This window comes from Mauremys mutica, chromosome 10 (genome assembly GCF_020497125.1).
Source record: "Mauremys mutica isolate MM-2020 ecotype Southern chromosome 10, ASM2049712v1, whole genome shotgun sequence".
NCBI lineage: Eukaryota > Metazoa > Chordata > Testudines > Geoemydidae > Mauremys > Mauremys mutica.
Window position 1 is genome coordinate 8,340,625 of NC_059081.1, and position 17,429 is coordinate 8,358,053.

General features: G+C 44.4%; 1 protein-coding gene across 1 annotated transcript in view; it reads right to left on the reverse strand.

Annotated features, from left to right (window-relative positions):
• Positions 1-14,907, reverse strand: part of LOC123343275 (leucine-zipper-like transcriptional regulator 1 homolog) — a 30,530-nt gene extending 15,623 nt beyond the window's left edge. The window contains exon 1 of the mRNA XM_044978269.1: positions 14,697-14,907. The gene's annotated coding sequence lies outside the window, so the exon portion shown is untranslated. The remainder of the gene's footprint in view (positions 1-14,696) is intronic.
• Between the last annotated feature and the right edge of the window lie 2,522 nt (positions 14,908-17,429).

Sequence of the window (17,429 nt, forward strand, 5' to 3'; positions counted from 1 at the left end):
CTACACCTCTACCCCTATATAACGTGACCCGATATAACACGAATTCGGATATAACGCGGTAAAGCAGTGCTCCGGGTGGGTGGGGCTGCCCACTCTGGTGGATCAAAGCAAGTTCGATATAACACGGTAAGATTTTTTGGCTCCCGAGGACAGCGTTATATCGAGGTAGAGGTGTATTCATAACTCTGTGTCCAGTAGTGAAACTGTCACTAAACCTATCAGTTTCATGCTTGGCAGCGAACAGTAGTAAAAGCAGGTACTGGAATTGCATATCTACTTCTAGCTTAGTGATTTAGTTCTCTAGCTATAGGGTTCTCGCAAAAAAAAAATGTTGATGGCCTCAGAGTACAGCTAGCAACTTTTGCTGGTGGCTGCTCTGACAATTTTTCCTAAAATATTTAATTAACTTTAGGAAAAGCAAATAAATATGTATACAGGTCCAAATCATTGCAATTCATTTATGTAGTGTTTTTTGCGGACTCAATAGTAAAAATAGTGCAAAGTTGTCTCTATTCTTTACTGGACCTAAACAGAATAGCAGCACAAAAAAGGTGCTTTGCACATTCTTCTCTTTTTTGTTGTGGTTTCTTTTGCCTTTTTTTAGACTTGCTAGCTAGTAAGTCTGCTGTTGTGGAAAGTGATACTCGTCTATTAATATAACTTTTCACAGCCTCCCAGCTAGCTACTAACTCTGCTGTGAAAAATGGTATTAATCAACATACAAATATCAGATTTGCACAGTAGATTTGCTCAGCCCCAGAAGCTAGGGGACAAATTAAGCCCTGGGTAGGAAGGAGGGGGAACCAGGGGCAATGGGTGTGTGTGAGGAGTCAGGGGAGGCAGCTGGGGCTAGGGGCAATGCGGGGGATGAGGCAGTGAGCCCAGGGTCGAAGCCAAAGCTTGCGGCCGGGCGGCCACAGCCCAAGGCTGGAGGAGGCAGTGGGGGCCAGAGGTGATGGGGAGGGGTGGTGAGCCCGGGGACAGAGCCCACTGCCATGCGGTGGAGCCTGCCACTCATCACCCCAGGGTCGAAGCCTGACCCCGCTGCCCCTGGAAAGTGCGGGAACTCACTGGCTGCCTGCTCCTCTGCTGTTTGTCTCCAAAGGGGAGCAGGGCCCAACCCCTGCTGGCAGCCCCAGGGGAGGGGCCACTGATTTGTCTCCCCCCCAAATCACTGCTCAGCAGGATGTGGCTACAAAAAAAGCCCCTGATGGCCACAGAAACACTGCTCTAGCTAATAGGTGTTTAGTAAGTTTTTCGAACCTGCTTAGTAAGTTTTTGAGCCTCACTCAAACTATACAGTTGTAGTAATATCATTCAAGATCATTTTAGCAATAGGACTTATTCTTTATATCTTCCTGTTTGCAGAACTAACAGAGGCATCCAGTATTGCTTCACGGGCAACATAATCAAACAGGCTCATGTGTTATTAGCTACAATTCTACTAGAGGCTTCAAGAAAATCCCATAACAAGCAGCACCATAACAAGCAAAGGGAAAATAACGGGTAAGTTTGGGAAAATATTTTTTAAATGGCAAAGGACAAACCATATTAAACTCCTCTTTCAATGAGAGCAGTGATAAAGCTGGCAATGCATTTATCCAAATTACCTCACATTGCAAGAGTTTCTTCTTTAGAGTTATTTCTCTCCTAAACTTGGGATGAGCCATCTCTTGAAGTGGAATGAGGATCTGTTCCAAAAAAAATACTTTGCGCCAGGGAAGCAAGGTATCTTCTCTTAATATCAGCTTTCTGTTCAACTATTATCATATATAGACATGAAGTTTCATCCACGCAGGTGAGGTCACAAGGACACAACGTAAGTGGCAACACATTGTTGCACACAATTTTCTTTGATTAGAAGCCACTTTCCAGAACAGGATTTGATTGCTGCAGAGGGTCAACTGAGCTTGCTCTGGCCAAGATGGCACTTGGCAAGCACAGTGATTAGATTCTAAAGGGCCAGTTTCTCAGACCTATATTTAGGTATTTCTATCGTGCTCATCCACACAGTATAACATAGGTGCCTGAAATTCAAGATTTAAAATCATATTTAGCCATACTTAAGTCAATGAGGCTCTGCACAGGCACATAGCTCTGATTACAGGACCAGGGCCATACAGTGACACAGACACTACAAAAGAACTTGGACCTCTGTCAAGTTGCCGTTTGTTCCTATGTTGTTATAAAAGGAAAACTGATGCTGCACTAGATTCAAGGATTAATGAACTCTTTAATACACAAGAAAATCCTGATCACAGAAGGATCCTGTAAGACTGGCTTTCTATGTTCATAAACACGCTGGCTGAGTAATAGCGGTCAGGAATGATCCACTTGCTTAATCCTTTGTTTGTTCTTACAACCTCCTATAATCAACCTACCCTCTTTGTTTTCCCCTCTGAAATGCTACAGAATATCTTAGATTTCACTACCATGTTGGAACCCAAGCTGTTGTTTAGTAGAGTTCTGAGTATTTAATCACTGTATGCCAGCCTCCCTCGTTCAGAGAGGGTCTCACACATATGGAAAGGTACAACCAGACTTTTTCAAACATTGGGTCCCCTATTCATTTCCAAAACCCATTAAAAATGGCTGTCCTGGTTTTAAAAAACCTCCATGGATTTATTCCAGGAAACCTCGTGGCCCTTATTTATCTTTACTTCTCTCTGCTCATTAAGCACTACCTTCTTCTTTGCCCCTTCAAACCATCTCTCCGCTCTTAGCGCAATAGCTTCCTTCTCTGCAGCTCCTGTCACCACCTTCCTATAGCTCTTCAACTCACACCAACCGTCCATCTTGCCTTACATTTCAAATAGAAAAAAATAAAGTTTCCTCCTTTGCCTATACCTCAGTCTCTCTCTTCCTCTGCCGTTACTGACCTCTCTCCATACCTTCACATGTAAAATAGTTCAGGACACAGTTTGTAACAAGTATGGTGCACAAAGTGAAGCTATGCAGCACAGCATAAGGCATTACCAGGACTCTGGAGATCACAATAGCTCATGCTCAGATTATTGCCTACGTATTGATTTTTTTAATAATCTATTTGCAGCAAAAACCAGCAGTGTAGTGTAGGGCCCTGAACCACTATACTAGTGAGCATAGTGCTGCCCATTAAAGAACCCCGCTGCAGTCCATGGGACTAAACTCACCAGTACTGTAAATGCCATTTTGATAGCTGGTTATTAGAATGTGCTAGTCTGTTTTATACCAAGTAAGCTGAATTGTATAGCTACATTGCAATCTAGTTTCCTTATTAACATTTTTAAACACTCCTCGAACACAAAGTTTAAGGACGCTGCTTAAGAATGAGTGTGTCTTTTCTTTCTAGCAAGACCAGCAGGTTTCACTTTGAAGGACTAACCAGCTCGGTGCTTGTTTAGAGTTCATAATGTTTTATGGTGTAATGTGGCCTACTGGCTAAAGCACTGAATTGGCGTTCAGGAGACCTGAGTTCTATTCTTGGCTTGGCTACTGGCTTTTGGGTAACCTTGGGCAAGTCCCTTTGCCTCTCTATGCATCAGTTCACGTGTCTTTAAAATGGGGACAGTTATACTTACCTATTTTGCAAATTTTGTTGAGATCTACTGATGAAAAATGCTATATGAGACCTACATTTGTTCCATATGTTAATGCAAACATTCAGACAGGAAGACATCCCAGTACCTACGTGGTCAATAAAGTAAGGCTAAAAATGGAAAACGGGCTGAACTGAATTCATGCCTTCTACAATTTTGTTTCTTGTGCACTATTTCAGGGGTGCCCAACCTACAGCCTGCGGGCCGTACACAGCCCACCAGAGCATTTCATAAGGCCCGCAGCTTGCTTCAATCCAATATACTAACCATCGATTCATTAGCGTTTTGTTGTCATGTTTACATCATTGTAGTTTACACAAGGAAGTATCAGAAAATGTGATAAAGAATGGGTTTAATTAAAAAAAAGTGTTGTCACATTTCACATAAGCGCAAACCTGTAAATAATAACTCTGTTCGCAGATCAGAGCTAGGCTAACCAGACCAATGCCTCCTTAGTGATTGTTGCGATAAAAATTCAGGAAGATGCCTTTGGACATGAGCAGATTAGCTATAGCCTGTCCCAGATGCAATACATTTGACGGGTGGATGCAAAAATGCCTCCAACAAAAAACAGAACATGGACATTGAATGTTGTGTTTTTCAAGGTAAGTGGACCAATCAATTCTTTTTTGTGCCCCATCAAGACAAATCAGTATGTCTGATTTGTAAAGAAACAGCTGCAGTATGGAAGGACTATAACATCAAGAGACACTACAACATGAAACACAGGGAAAGTATGATAAATACAAAGGTGCACACCGAAATGCAAAGATCACATCTTTGGGGAAAAAAAGAAGTTGGAAGTTTACAGCAAATGCTAAGAAGAAAATGCAGCAGCAGTGAAGGCAAGCTACTGTGTTGCGTATTTACTAAGTGTAAATCTTTTTCTGACAGGGAGTTCATAAAGAAGTGTATGAATGTGGCTATGGAGGAAATGTGTCCTGACAAAAGGAAACTTATGGAAGCAGTAAGTCTGTCTCACCAGACCATTACTTGAAGAAGATGGTATTGGTGCAGATTTAAAAGAACAACTTTGTGATTCTGAGATTTTTTTTCAGTGGCTTTGCATGAAAGCAATGACATTACTGATGGTGCTTAGCTGCTAATTTTCATTCATGGAATAGACGAGGCATTTCAAATCACTGAGGAGCTTGCGGCGCTCCAGACACTTCATGGGAAAACTACAGGTGAAGACTTGTTTTGGAGATTTGCCAACACTATTAGGGAACTCGGTCTGTCTTGGAATCAAAATGGTAGGCCACAAGACCGGACTGACTGGGCTGGTGCATAAGGAGATTGATTTGTGCAATGCTGCAAGGCCAATGGCGTTGCATGATATTAATCACCAACCTGCTCTGTGAGGCAAAGTTCTAAACTTGGAAAATATAACGAAGACTGTGGTGGCGACTGTAAACTTGATCAGGGCACATGGGTTGACTCACCACTCTTTTCAAGCATTCCTGAAGGAAACTGATTCAGCATAATGAGGTACGTTGGCTTAGTCATGGAAATGTGCTCAAACATCTCTTCACCTTGCTGAATTAAATCAATATGTTCATGAATGAAAAGTCTAAAAATGTACCTGAACACTCAGATCCAATGTGGTTGTAGGATTTAGCAATTCTAACAGATTTAACATGCCATTTGACCGATCTCAGATTGAAGTTGCAAGGCAAAAAAAGGCTTGTTTCCCAGTTTTACTCAGATGTGAAAGCCTTTCAAGCAAAACTGAAACTCTTGTGACAACACTCAGAGAAGGGAACACTATCTCACTTTCCTTCTTCTGAAGAACTCAAGATGAAAAAGGTTAGTGTTCCAGTTCCATGTGCCCAAATGGTAAAATTACTAGACGTCTCGGATGAGAATTTTGAGGTCAGATTTTCCAAATTCAAGTCATATGCAAGTGACATCCGTCTGTTTGAAAACTGTTTAGTTTCTAACGTGGATAACGTCCTTGTCTCTCTGCAAATGGAATTGACTGAACTGCAATTTAACTCCTATTTAAAAGACATGTTTCACAAATAGAAGCTGGTGGAGTTTTCCTCATTTCCAAAATCTGCACAAATTTGCTAGATGAATGTGTACAATTTTTGGCAGCACATATGTCTGCGAACACATTTTCTCCGTTATGAAGCAGAATATAAGGGTACGTCTACACTACGGGATTATTCTGAATTTACATAAACCGGTTTAGTAAAACAGATTGTATAAAATCGAGTGCACGCGGCCACACTAAGCACATTAATTCGGTGGTGTGCGTCCACGGTCCGAGGCTAGCGTCGATTTCTGGAGCGTTGCACTGTGGGTAGCTATTCCGTAGCTATCCCATAGTTCCAGCAGTCTCCCCCGCCCCTTGGAATTCTGGGTTGAGATCCCAGTGCCTGATGGGGCAAAAATCATTGTCGCGGGTGGTTCTGGGTAAATGTCGTCAGTCATTCCTTCCTCCGGGAAAGCAACGGCAGACAATCATTTCGCGCCCTTTTTCCCTGGATTGCCCTGGCAGACGCCATAGCGTGGCAACCATGGAGCCTGTTTTGCCTTTTGTCACTGTCACTGTATGTGTACTAGATGCCGCGGACAGAGGCGATTCAGCAGCGCTACACAGCAGCATGCATTTGCTTTTGCATGACAGCAGAGATGGTTAGCAGCCGTTCTGTACCGTCTACCATGCCATTGTAAATTGGCAATGAGATGACGGTTACCAGTCCTATTGCACTACACCTTCTGCTGCTGTCATAGGTGCCCCTGGCTGAGATCAGCCGGGGGCGCAAAAGACAAAAATGGGAATGACTCCCCGAGTCAATCCCTCCTTTATGGTATCTAAAAATAGAATCAGTCCTGCCTAGAATATGGGGCAAGTGTATTAGAGATCCAGTGTATCAGAGAACTAGAGAGCACAGCCGCTCCGTGTCAGATCATGCAGGAATGATGAGCTGCATGCCATTCACAGGGGGTGCTCCCGCAACAACCCTACCTGTTGCTTCCCTCCTCCCCCAGCCTTCCTGGGCTACCGTTGCAGTGTCCCCCCATTTGTGTGCTGAAGTAATAAAGAATGCAGGAATAAGAAACAGTGACTTGTTAGTGAAATGAAATGAGGGGAAGGCAGCCTCCAGCTGCTATGATGGTCCAGACAGGACATTAAGCAGTGTGGGGGAGAGGAGCCCAGCATCCTGCTGCTATGATAGTCCAGGCAGTACAGAATCTTTTCTTTACACATGAAGGGTGGGGGCTGATGGAGCTCAGCCCCCTGTTGCTATGATGAAGACGGTTACCAGCCGTTCCGTACTGTCTACTGGGAATGACCGGGAGGCCAGTCAGGAGCACCCATGGGCTGATGATTAGGACGGATAGCAGTCCTATTGCACTACACCATCTGCCACAAGGCTGATGATGACGACAGATATCAGCCATATTGTACCATCAGCCACCAAGGAGGGGAGGCGAGGATGCTACAGTACAGTGCCACAGCATCGTGTCCACCAGCAGCATTCAGTAGACAAAAGGTGACATTTAAAAGAGTCAAGAGACTATTTTTTTCCCTTTTCCTTTGGGGGGTGGGGGTACATTGACGAGCTATGCCCTGAACCACCGCGGACAATGTGTTTGACCCTACAGGTATTGGGAGCTCAGCCAAGAATGCAAATACTTTTCGGAGACTGCAGGAACTGTGGGATAGCTTGCGTCCTCAGTCCCCCCTCCCTCCCTCCATGAGCGTCCATTTGATTCTTTGGCTTTCCGTTACGCTTGTCACGCAGCAGCGTGCTGAGTCTCTGCTATGGCGTCTGTCTGGAGATTTTTTAAAAATACTTTGGACTTTCGTCTTCTGTAACGGAGCTCTGATAGAACAGATTTGCCTGCCCATACAGCGATCACATCCGTACGGTCCATGCTGGAGCTCTTTTTGGATTTTGTTTTCGGACTGCATCGCCAGCCGTGCTGATCGGAGCTCCACGCTGGGCAAACAGGAAATGATATTCAAAAGTTCGCGGGGCTTTTCCTGTCTACCTGGCCAGTGCATCCGAGTTCAGATTGCTGTCCAGAGCGGTCAGCGGTGCGCTGTGGGATACCGCCCGGAGGCCAATACCGTCGATTTGCGGCCACACTAACCCTAATCCGATATGGCAATACCGATATTAGCGCTACTTCTCTCGTTGGGGAGGAGTACAGAAACCGGTTTAAAGAGCCCTTTATAGCAATATAAAGGGCCTCTTAGTGTGGACGGGTGTGGCGTTGAATCGGTTTAACACTCCTAAAACCAGTTTAAACGCGTAGTGTAGACCAGGCCACTGTCTAAGCAGCAGTACCTCCTAACAGACGACCACCTGCATGCTGTACTTCAGGTTAGAGTGTCTGACTTTGAGCCAAACTTAAACAAACTGGTTGCTGAGAAACCACCTTGGACTTCTCACTAACTCAGAAAGTGCACTCTTTGTGATTAGGGAGACGGTTATTTGTTCTTTACTGGTTTATTCCTGATTTCTGTCATCCTGGTACACATTTTATTCACTGATTTCTTTGTTTTTTAAATAGACAACACTGTACATAGAAACAACCTGTCTAAATATATACAAAACAGGCTGAACTTGAAATATAAATCAGTACAGGTGACTTTAAATCTTACTAAAATACATAGAATCTGTTTGATCCACACAAGGTTGTGCTTAGGGTTCTGTGGACCTCTCGTGTAGTAAGGCTGGGCACCACTGCTAAATGACCTTGCATTAATCTCCTAATTCAAATAATTTCTGAGGACTCTGACGACAGGCCCACAAGCAGTTAACTGAGCTCTCCGTCCCATGATTTTTAAGGAAAAGTGTAAGAAGGAAAAGAAAGTTTGATTAGCAAATATATGTAATGCTCTAACCACCTTCTCTTCTGGGTCTCCCAGTGAGTCTTGCCTTATCAGTGTGTAAACTTCTTGGGCATGCATTGTCTGCAAGTGTGCCTTTGCACTGTGTCCATCACGAGTGCTTAATAATCTCCATTTAGAGTGCTGCTTCCAAAGGAAAACTGCTACATTTCTGAAATTAATGGCTATAGTGGAAACATTTCTGAGCAACAGTTATTGTTCCTAGGATTAAATACTGATCTCCGTTTTACCTTTGTGTAACTATTCACTGCTCCTAAATAAATCTGGATAACAAAACCTGCTGAGCTAAACGTTGGTTATTGTTTGAAAGAAGGAAAGAGAGACCTATACAAGTTACTTCTGATACTCTCCCATCTCTAAATCGCAGAAGATTATTCAAGTAAAAAAAAACAAAAACAGACATACTTGCAGTTGGCAACAGGTTAACCACGCACAGAATGCACATGCAGCTCTGCATAAAATCTCCTCTCTAAAAGAAAGTGCCCCCTTTTTTGGCCCAAGTGCCAAGTAAAAAAATAAATTCAGACTCTTTTCAAACGACTGTTTCCAAAGCAGGAGTAAAGAACAAAAAATGGGGCTGCTTTTTTTTAGAGCCCTTTTGCCTGTTCATTCTCAATACCTACCCCACAGTCTAACTGCGAGTTAGACAGCTTGGAGTGTGGGAAGAGGAGCTTTCTCCCTAGAAGGCAATAATACAAAGTGTTGACCATAGCACAGAATACACTTTTGGATTAATGGTGCCCCATTGGTATTTCATAATAGAAAAATTAAGAAACAATTTCAGGAAATACGGGGGGGGAATAAATAATTTCAGGAAATGCATATTACATGATCATTAAATAGCAATTTGTATATTTACTAGAACATGATTTCTCAAGCAGATGAGAAGCTCAGGTTTCCTGTAATAAAGTATTAATTAATTGAACTATACAATCTGATTTCCCAGCACCGGTCTTCTGATTAATTTTCCTCTGTTTTTAATATGCTGTTCAGAAAAGTTTCAGATTTTAAGAGAATCAAAAGCTTTAGAACTGTAGCAATTTCTCATCCCAACATGTTTCATGTGCACAGAAACAAAGAAAATTTGTTTGTTTTTCCTACTTGTTATTTTTTTTAAATAATATTCAACATCTTATGCATGCAATCCTGAAGCCTTTCCACCCAGAACTCCCATTGCAAATGGTACTGTTTGTGTGGTTTTCATATTGGGCAGCCAGATGTTATAGTGGTGTATATATACATGACAGCTTTTGGTGAACCTCATGAGAGAACTTATGCTGCAAGCCCTTTCTCCAGTGAATAGTCTTATTCATACAAATATTGCTGTTGGGTTCCTTGCATGAGAGAGGATGACACTATGAACATTGGTTTGCAAGGGGGATTAGGAAGTATTACCCTTAAAAAAAAAACCCACCTATTTAGAATTAATTGACAGTCCCTACAGAGATTTGGTTCCACTAAATCACACTTGCTTGCAATGCCAGAATACTTCGGTTACAAATTTCAATGTTCTTAGGATGCAGTTGTAGTTGTTCATAAATTGTGGTTCTATTAAACTCATACCACATTTCCCAGGATACAAGGCCTGATTTTCAGAGCTGCTGAAAATTCAAAATGAAGTCTGATGTGGCTCTTGGTAGTAAGCACCTCAGAAGCACAGGCCTGTGTTTCTTACATACATTTTGATTCTTTATTTATATCAGAGTCATGCCTACAAGCCCCAGCCAAAGCCAGGGCTCCCTTGTGTTAGGTGCTGTGACAGTCTCTACTGTGATGAGTTTACAGTCTAAACAGACAAGACAAAGGGTGGAAGAAGGAACTACTGTTATCCCTATTTTACAGATAGGGAAAAGAGGCATCGTGACTTGCCCAAGGTCACAGAGGAAGTCTGTGACAAAGCCAAAAATGTAACCCAGAGCTCAATTCCAATCCAACTCCTTATTTAGACTAGCTTTACAATACGGGTGAAAAATAAAAGATGAAGTTTTAATGGGTTTCAAATATACTCTTTTTACATAGTGGAATAAATATTTTACTCTCGAGTTCAGAGTACATTTAGTGGTCATGAAGATCAACCATTCAGTCCCCTTAAAACAGTGGTCCCCAAACTTTTCAGGGTCACGCCCTCCCTTACCCTGTCTGCACCTGCCCCCCTCTGACACGGCGTTGGGCCGGGAGCTGGGCCGTGGAGCTGGGTAGGGGGAGATATGCGGACAGGAGTAAAGGGGCCGAGGCTGGAGCCACAGCTGGGGGCGGGTGTGGAGCTGATAGCCAGGGCCTCGGGCGCAGAGCCAGCAACTGGGTCCAAGAGCAGGGTGGCGCTTCCTCCCAGCCCCGCATGAGGGCTGGCCCAGGCCTCAGCTACACACCCCTGAACGTTCATCCATGCCCTTTGGCATGACATCACATCAAGATTAAGCCACTGCACATCCAAAATGCTAATACAAGGTTATTAAGGAATCTGAAGAAAAAAAAAATGGGAGTCCAGACAAGGAAATTCCATAAGGCTATGTGCTGCAAAGTTTGTTGTTACTATAATTGTTACACCAGCTCTCTTACAGAACTCAACAATAGCAGAGTGTACACACAACAAGCAAAAGAAGTTGTCAGAATTAAGGCTGGGCCACTTCCTGTATAAGGTAAGCATTGAAAAGTTGTTTGCTTAATTTTGCAGGACTTTAGCATAAAGTTATATGTTGAATGGGTAATTTTGCTGTGTTCTAAATATGGTGGGAGGGAAAAAAAGACTTGCAATCCTACTGCTTCAAGATTAAAGGAATCCCTCTGTGAAATCAAGAAGAGACTCTCTCTTGCACAGTTAGGTGCATTCTCAGGTTTTTGCACCTTCCTTTGAAGCATACAGCATTTCCCACTATTAGAGGCAGGATAACTAAGTAACTGAATCATTGGCCTTTTGGGAGATGGGCAATTTTTGGTTCCTAGATTTCATTCAGGGATGTCACAATAACTGCAAGCAACTTAACCACTAGTCTGATTCCTCCAAGCTACAATAGTTTAAATGCCCTAGAGATTGAGTGCCATAAATCTGCAATCAGGTGTGATTGCACATATCTTCTTAATAGTGCACGAGGTGCTGTGAAGTAACTTCCAAACACTTTATCTCCTAAGGGAGACTCTGCTTATTCCATCTTTCAAAATCTTCAAGACTCTGTTGAGATAAATTGGTTTATTCTAGAAAGCAATGGCTGTTTATTCCCCTGCCATCAAAAAATTAGACCAAAGTTCATAGAATGTGTGTGTACTTTGCAACTGAACACGTACTGTACTTCTATCTTCTGTAGAGTGCACAGTGGAAAAGAATCTTATAATACATTTAGCGACAATCGCTAATTTTTGCAGCTCTCTATAGAAAATATAATGTGCATTCCTTGCCCCCAAAGAGCTTTCAATCTAAATCGAAAGAGCGTCAGTGAAAGTATAAATTATGATAATAGAAATAGGGTTACTTAAAGGGGAGTTTTAAGCAGGGATTTGAAAGTGGAGAGAAAGGACACTTGACCATGAAGTCAAGAAACAGAACCAGATGGCAGAAACTAAAGCGCTCAGATGGGATGTAAATGGATGTATAAATGTAAATAGGCATTGGGGCTAGCATGGGAAAAGTACTGAAAGAGAATGGGGGGAAAAGGACCTGCATGGCACAACGGGGAAGAGCATAGGGAATGAGCAGAGGACAAAATGAGAGCTAAGACGTAGCCTGAGACAATATTCAGTAGTAAGGACATTACAGAGGAAGATAAGTTTAAACATTACAAAGTAAGAGACAGAAGCCAAATGGGAGATTCAAGCGGGGAGGGAGTGAAAGGTTGAACTGGTGAGAGAAACGGATGGATTTTGGTCTGACTTGATGGGAGAGACCCGAGAGGCAGGGATAGAGGCCAGGTAGGAGAAGGCTACAGTTATCAAAAAGACAAGGGCTGTTGTTTGAGTGCACCAGCAATTTAAAAAAATCTTTAGTTCATTAGCTTATCTTTACCCTGAACTACAAAGGCTGCATTTAAGGATGTTGCTGTTTTCCTTTGACCCTTGGGCTGCATTGTGTGCATCCCTGTAATAGAGCCTGCAGCTGCAGACACGTAGGGCATGGATGTGAGTGACATTTACTCACAAAAATAATCCCAACAATTTCAGTGGGATTACTCATGTGAATAAAGTTGGTGATGTACATGTGTTTGTAGGTTCTGACAAACGACCTTGCTAGAGGGCTAGAAGAAAGGATGGCAAGTTGTTCTCACATCAGATAAGGACCAGAAAGAGAAGGTCTCTATTATCATGCATGAGCCTAACTTTCTGCAAAATTCTCATTTACAACTAAAGTTGTCCAAGCTTCACCTCAGCCAAGAGGTAGCTGGGGCAGGGCAGGGCAACAAGAGGAAGTAAGCAAAATTAAAGAAAGGGTGGTCTTGTAGTGAAGGCACTAAACTGAGACTCAGAAGATATGGGTTCAATTGCTGGCTTTGCCACAGACTTCCTGTGTATTTTGGGTAAGTCACTTGGTGTCTCTTTTCCTCAGCTCCCCATGTGTAAAATGGAAATAACACTTCCCTTCTCTCACCTTTTGTCTATCTTTTGTAAGCTTTCAGGGCAAAGACTGTTGCTTAATATGTATCAATACTGTACCTAGCACAATATGCCCTGATCTCAGGTGGAGCGTCTGGACGTTATTGTCAGTGGTGATAATCTCAGCTATTTTTGACCCCTATGAAGATGTGGAAGAGAATGTATTTTTCTACTGTAAGCAAACATCGCTACTTCGGCTTACATGTACTAGGTGGCAGTTACCATCTGAAATGCTCATGTTGACTATCCCTTAGCAGGGTCTAAATGCCAAACTCTGCTCACAGTATGAATGGAAATGCTGTAGCCTCATTGATTCTACACACGGTGGGACAGGATGGCTGCCCCTTGAAAGGCTGGAGGTCTGGAATCAGCCAGCCTTGGCCACTCACTCCTGCCTGTCACACCTGAGATGAGGAGTGGGGTTTAATTATTAGCACCAGCTGAGCATTTAGGAGCTGATTCCCCAAGGAAGAGCAAGGGCAAGCTACAGAGTGATAAATGCTCAAGGAGACTAACCACCACTATGCAGTGGGAGTGAAATACTATGAACAGAACACAGGAGCAAACCTTGAATCTTCAGGGGGAAGTTTTCAAGCAGGGAAGGCCGAGGAGTATGGTCTTGAGGGGGATTCTGAGAAGTTAATTTTGGGAACTGTTTTATGTTAATAATTTCAGCTCTGAGCTGGGGGATTGATGAATCAGAGATAAGTTTGTGCTGATAATCTGAGTTCAGGGGCCCTGAATTAAAAACAAGGGAAACGGAGGCAGGGGCCTGCAAAGCAACCTCAGACCATGACAGGAACAGGGAGCACTTGGGAGGCAGCCCGTCCGTTCACACGTGATCTGGCAAGTTAAGGCCTGGGGATTGTTGTTCTGAGAGAATTAATATAAGGGGTGAGTTAATGCAGTCTACATCATGCCTTCCCTTTTTATTACACCATATTTTTGCAACCATGACAACTGGACCCTTGATAAGCTGCCAACCCAACACACTACTCAAGCAGTTCAGACCCCTTTGCAAAAGCAAAAGGGCTCTGGTGTCCCCCCATAGCACAAACTGGCTCTCTCCCAAAACATATCCTCAAAGCAGGGGATCCAACCCCATCCCCCAAAGTCAAAGATTCCAGTGCCCACAGACGTGTGTAACTTTTGGCCAAGATGGAGTCTGCTCTGCAGACAGCTCCGGCCAAGAGAAGGCGCGCGCAGGAATGCAGCAGGAAAAATCCCTTCCACCCCAGGGACATCTGTTCCAAACCCCCCAGAGTGAACACACGCACTGGAATAGTAGAGTGAATATAGGAAAGGGAAATATTTATTCACAGAGGGATGAATGGAGAAAAATAACGGGGAAAGACAGGGAGAGCGGTAAAACAGATTGCCTGCAACACAAGGCCCCACAGGCCCAGTGGTAGCACAGTCTGAAAGGGCAGACACTGAGCAATGCGTCTGCACTCAGAGTTCAGGAGTCCTGGGCAAAGTTCCAGTCCGGTGGTGAGTCTTGAGTGCTCCTGGTCGTCTTCGGCGCTAGTGAACTTTCCCCAACAAACCCCTCCGGGGCCCTCTTCTGCGGCTCTCTGCAAAGCCCCACAGAGCGACCACCTCCCCACTTAACTAGCTACAGCCTCCCTCCTTATCCCCAGTGCAAGGCCACAAGCTCCAATACTCACAGCCCCCTGCAGCTCTGGGCAGACGTGATACTGGGTCCAGCTCCGGTCTGTCCTCGGGCGATTCCTCCCTGGCCCAGTGCTGCTCCTGTCCTGGGCTGTCCCCGTCCCTCGCTGCTCTGTCCCTCGCAGACTCTGGGCAGCTTCTCGGCTGCTTCACTCTGTCAGGGCCCCGCTGGCTGCAGCCCTTCTGTGTGGAGCTCCAGACACACACCCTGTCGCTCTTCCCCCACCCCCCTGCACTTCCTCCTTCAGGCACAATCCGCACTCTCCCCCCCCTCAGGACAAAGATTTAAAGGGCCATGCTCTCTAAACCCCAAAGGGCTTACACACAGGTGGTGGAGCTCAGCACACACGCAAACTGGAGCCTCAATCTCTACCCACCTCACACAAGGCCTTGGTGCCCATAAGAAAACCACACTGGAGGGACTAGGCACAGAGAAAATGCCCCCTCCAAGCTACACATCCACTGAGAGGCTGGGACAGAGCCCACTCTGAACAGACACACTGGGGGGGGAGGGGGCAGGGATGGCCAGGGACAGAGCCCCCTTCACAAAAACACTGGGGGGGGAGCAGGTTAGGAGCAGAGCACACACCACAGAACGGGGGTGGGAAGAGGCAAAGCACCCTTCCCAACCCACCCAGTGGGGGGGGAGGAGAAGAAAGGACAAAGGCCCCTCCCCCACCCACAGCTGCGTGAAAGGGGGGATCCAAAGCTCCCCCAAATAGCCAGCAGTGGGGGGAGACAGCAGCCTCCTCAACTAACAGCTGGGGGGAACAGCCCCCGCCCCCCGCTCGCGCTCTCTTTCTCTCACACGGGACGGTCCCCACCCCTGCATAACAGCTCTGGAACCCTCGCCCTGGGGCCCCCTCACTTCCCATCAGCCCCTGGGCAGCAGCTCCCCTCCAGGGGAAGGGTAAACCCGACGCAGCAGTGAGTGCGGGAACTGCCAGGGCAGGCGGTGTGTGCCTGCAGGAGGAAGGCGCACACCTGGCCGGAGCGCGGGTCACCTCAGGTGAGCTGGGCACATGGGGGAGGCAGGGGCCCTGCTACCTATCGGGGATGGAGGTGAACGTGGTAGCGCACGCCAGAGAGGTTTGCAAGGCACATGCTATAATTAATGTAACCAGTGCAGGGTGTAATAAGTAGGGATGGGTTAATAAATCTACAGTGATATACTAGTACAGCTGTTCACATTTTAATCCTCGCTAGCAAACAAATGCTGGAAAATTCAGCCCCTGATAGTAAAAAGAACAGGAGTACTTGTGGCACCTGAGAGACTAACAAATTTGTTATACTCCTGTTCTTTTTGCGGATACAGACTAACACGGCTGCTATTCTGAGCCCTGATAGTGTGGCTGCAATAGTGCAATGCAGTAACCTTATCATTGTCAATAATAATTCAACCCTGAACTGATAAGCCCAATGGTGTGGCTTTAATGGTGCATGCAGTAATGTTACAATCATTAATAATCAACTGGTAAAATGATAACCCCGATAGCTTCTGTAATAGTGTGTGCAATAATGTCAAACTCATCGTTGTTAATCAAACGCTGGAATAATAAACCCAATAGCAGCTGTAATAGTGCATGCAATCGTGTTATAATCATTAACAGTCAAATGCTGCTAGAATGATAAACCTCAGAGCAGCTTTAATAGTGCATGCGATAATGTGAAAATCATCATTCATAATCAAACGCTGGAACAATAAGCCCAGTAGTATGGCAGTAAGGTGTGCGGTAAACTTATCATTGATAATCAAATAGTGGAGCCAATAGAGGGGCTGTAATGGTGCATTCCATAATCGTGTAATCAAAATTAATAATTAAATGTTAGAATGATAAACCCAATAGAGCAGCTGTAATTGTGCCTGCAGTGATGTAATAATCAGCCTGATTGGAAATATTGTTCTAGTATTTTATTAATCACTAGAGCCCTGCACAGATTCAAAATTTGTATCCACAGCTGATCCACAGACATGGTCCGCAGATATAAAACAGATCTCTGCAGATTTGCAGGGCTCTACCAGTCACACACCTCAGACCTTAGGCTCCTCCCTATGCTCGCTGCCTTGACTTATGACAGTATAACCCCAATTTCTTTTTTTTATTTCCTAGTGGTCAGCCAAAAACCTTAATTGCTGCAATTACAGCTGCTGTTTCTACCTGCTCTCAGAAAAGGTGGCAGTACAGAGCAGTGGCTCTCAACCTTTTCAGACTACTGTACCACTTTCAGGAGTGTGATTTGTCGTGTACCCCCAAGTTTCACCTCACTTAAAAACTACTTGCTTACAAAATCAGATAAAAATACAGAAGTGTCACAGCACACTATTTTTTAAAAATTGCTTACTTCTTCATTTTTATCATATAATTATAAAATAAATCCATTGGAATATAAATATTGGACTTACATTTCAGTGTATAGTATATAGAGCAATATAAACAAGTCATTGTCCATATGAAGTTTTTGTTTGTACTGTCTTTGCTAGTACTTTCTATGTAGCCCATTGTAAAACCAGGCAAATATCTAGATGAGTCAATGTACTCCCTAGGAGACCTCTGTATACCCCCTGGGGTATGTGTAACTCTGGCTGAGAACCACTGGTATAGAGCGTTGAGTGACTGCAAAAAAACGTAGTTGCTATGTCAGCACAGTAGAGAAAGTGGGTAACCATGCTCAATAGCTGTTTGGAATAGGGGTGCCAGGTGTCCGGTTTTTAGGGTGACCAGATGTTC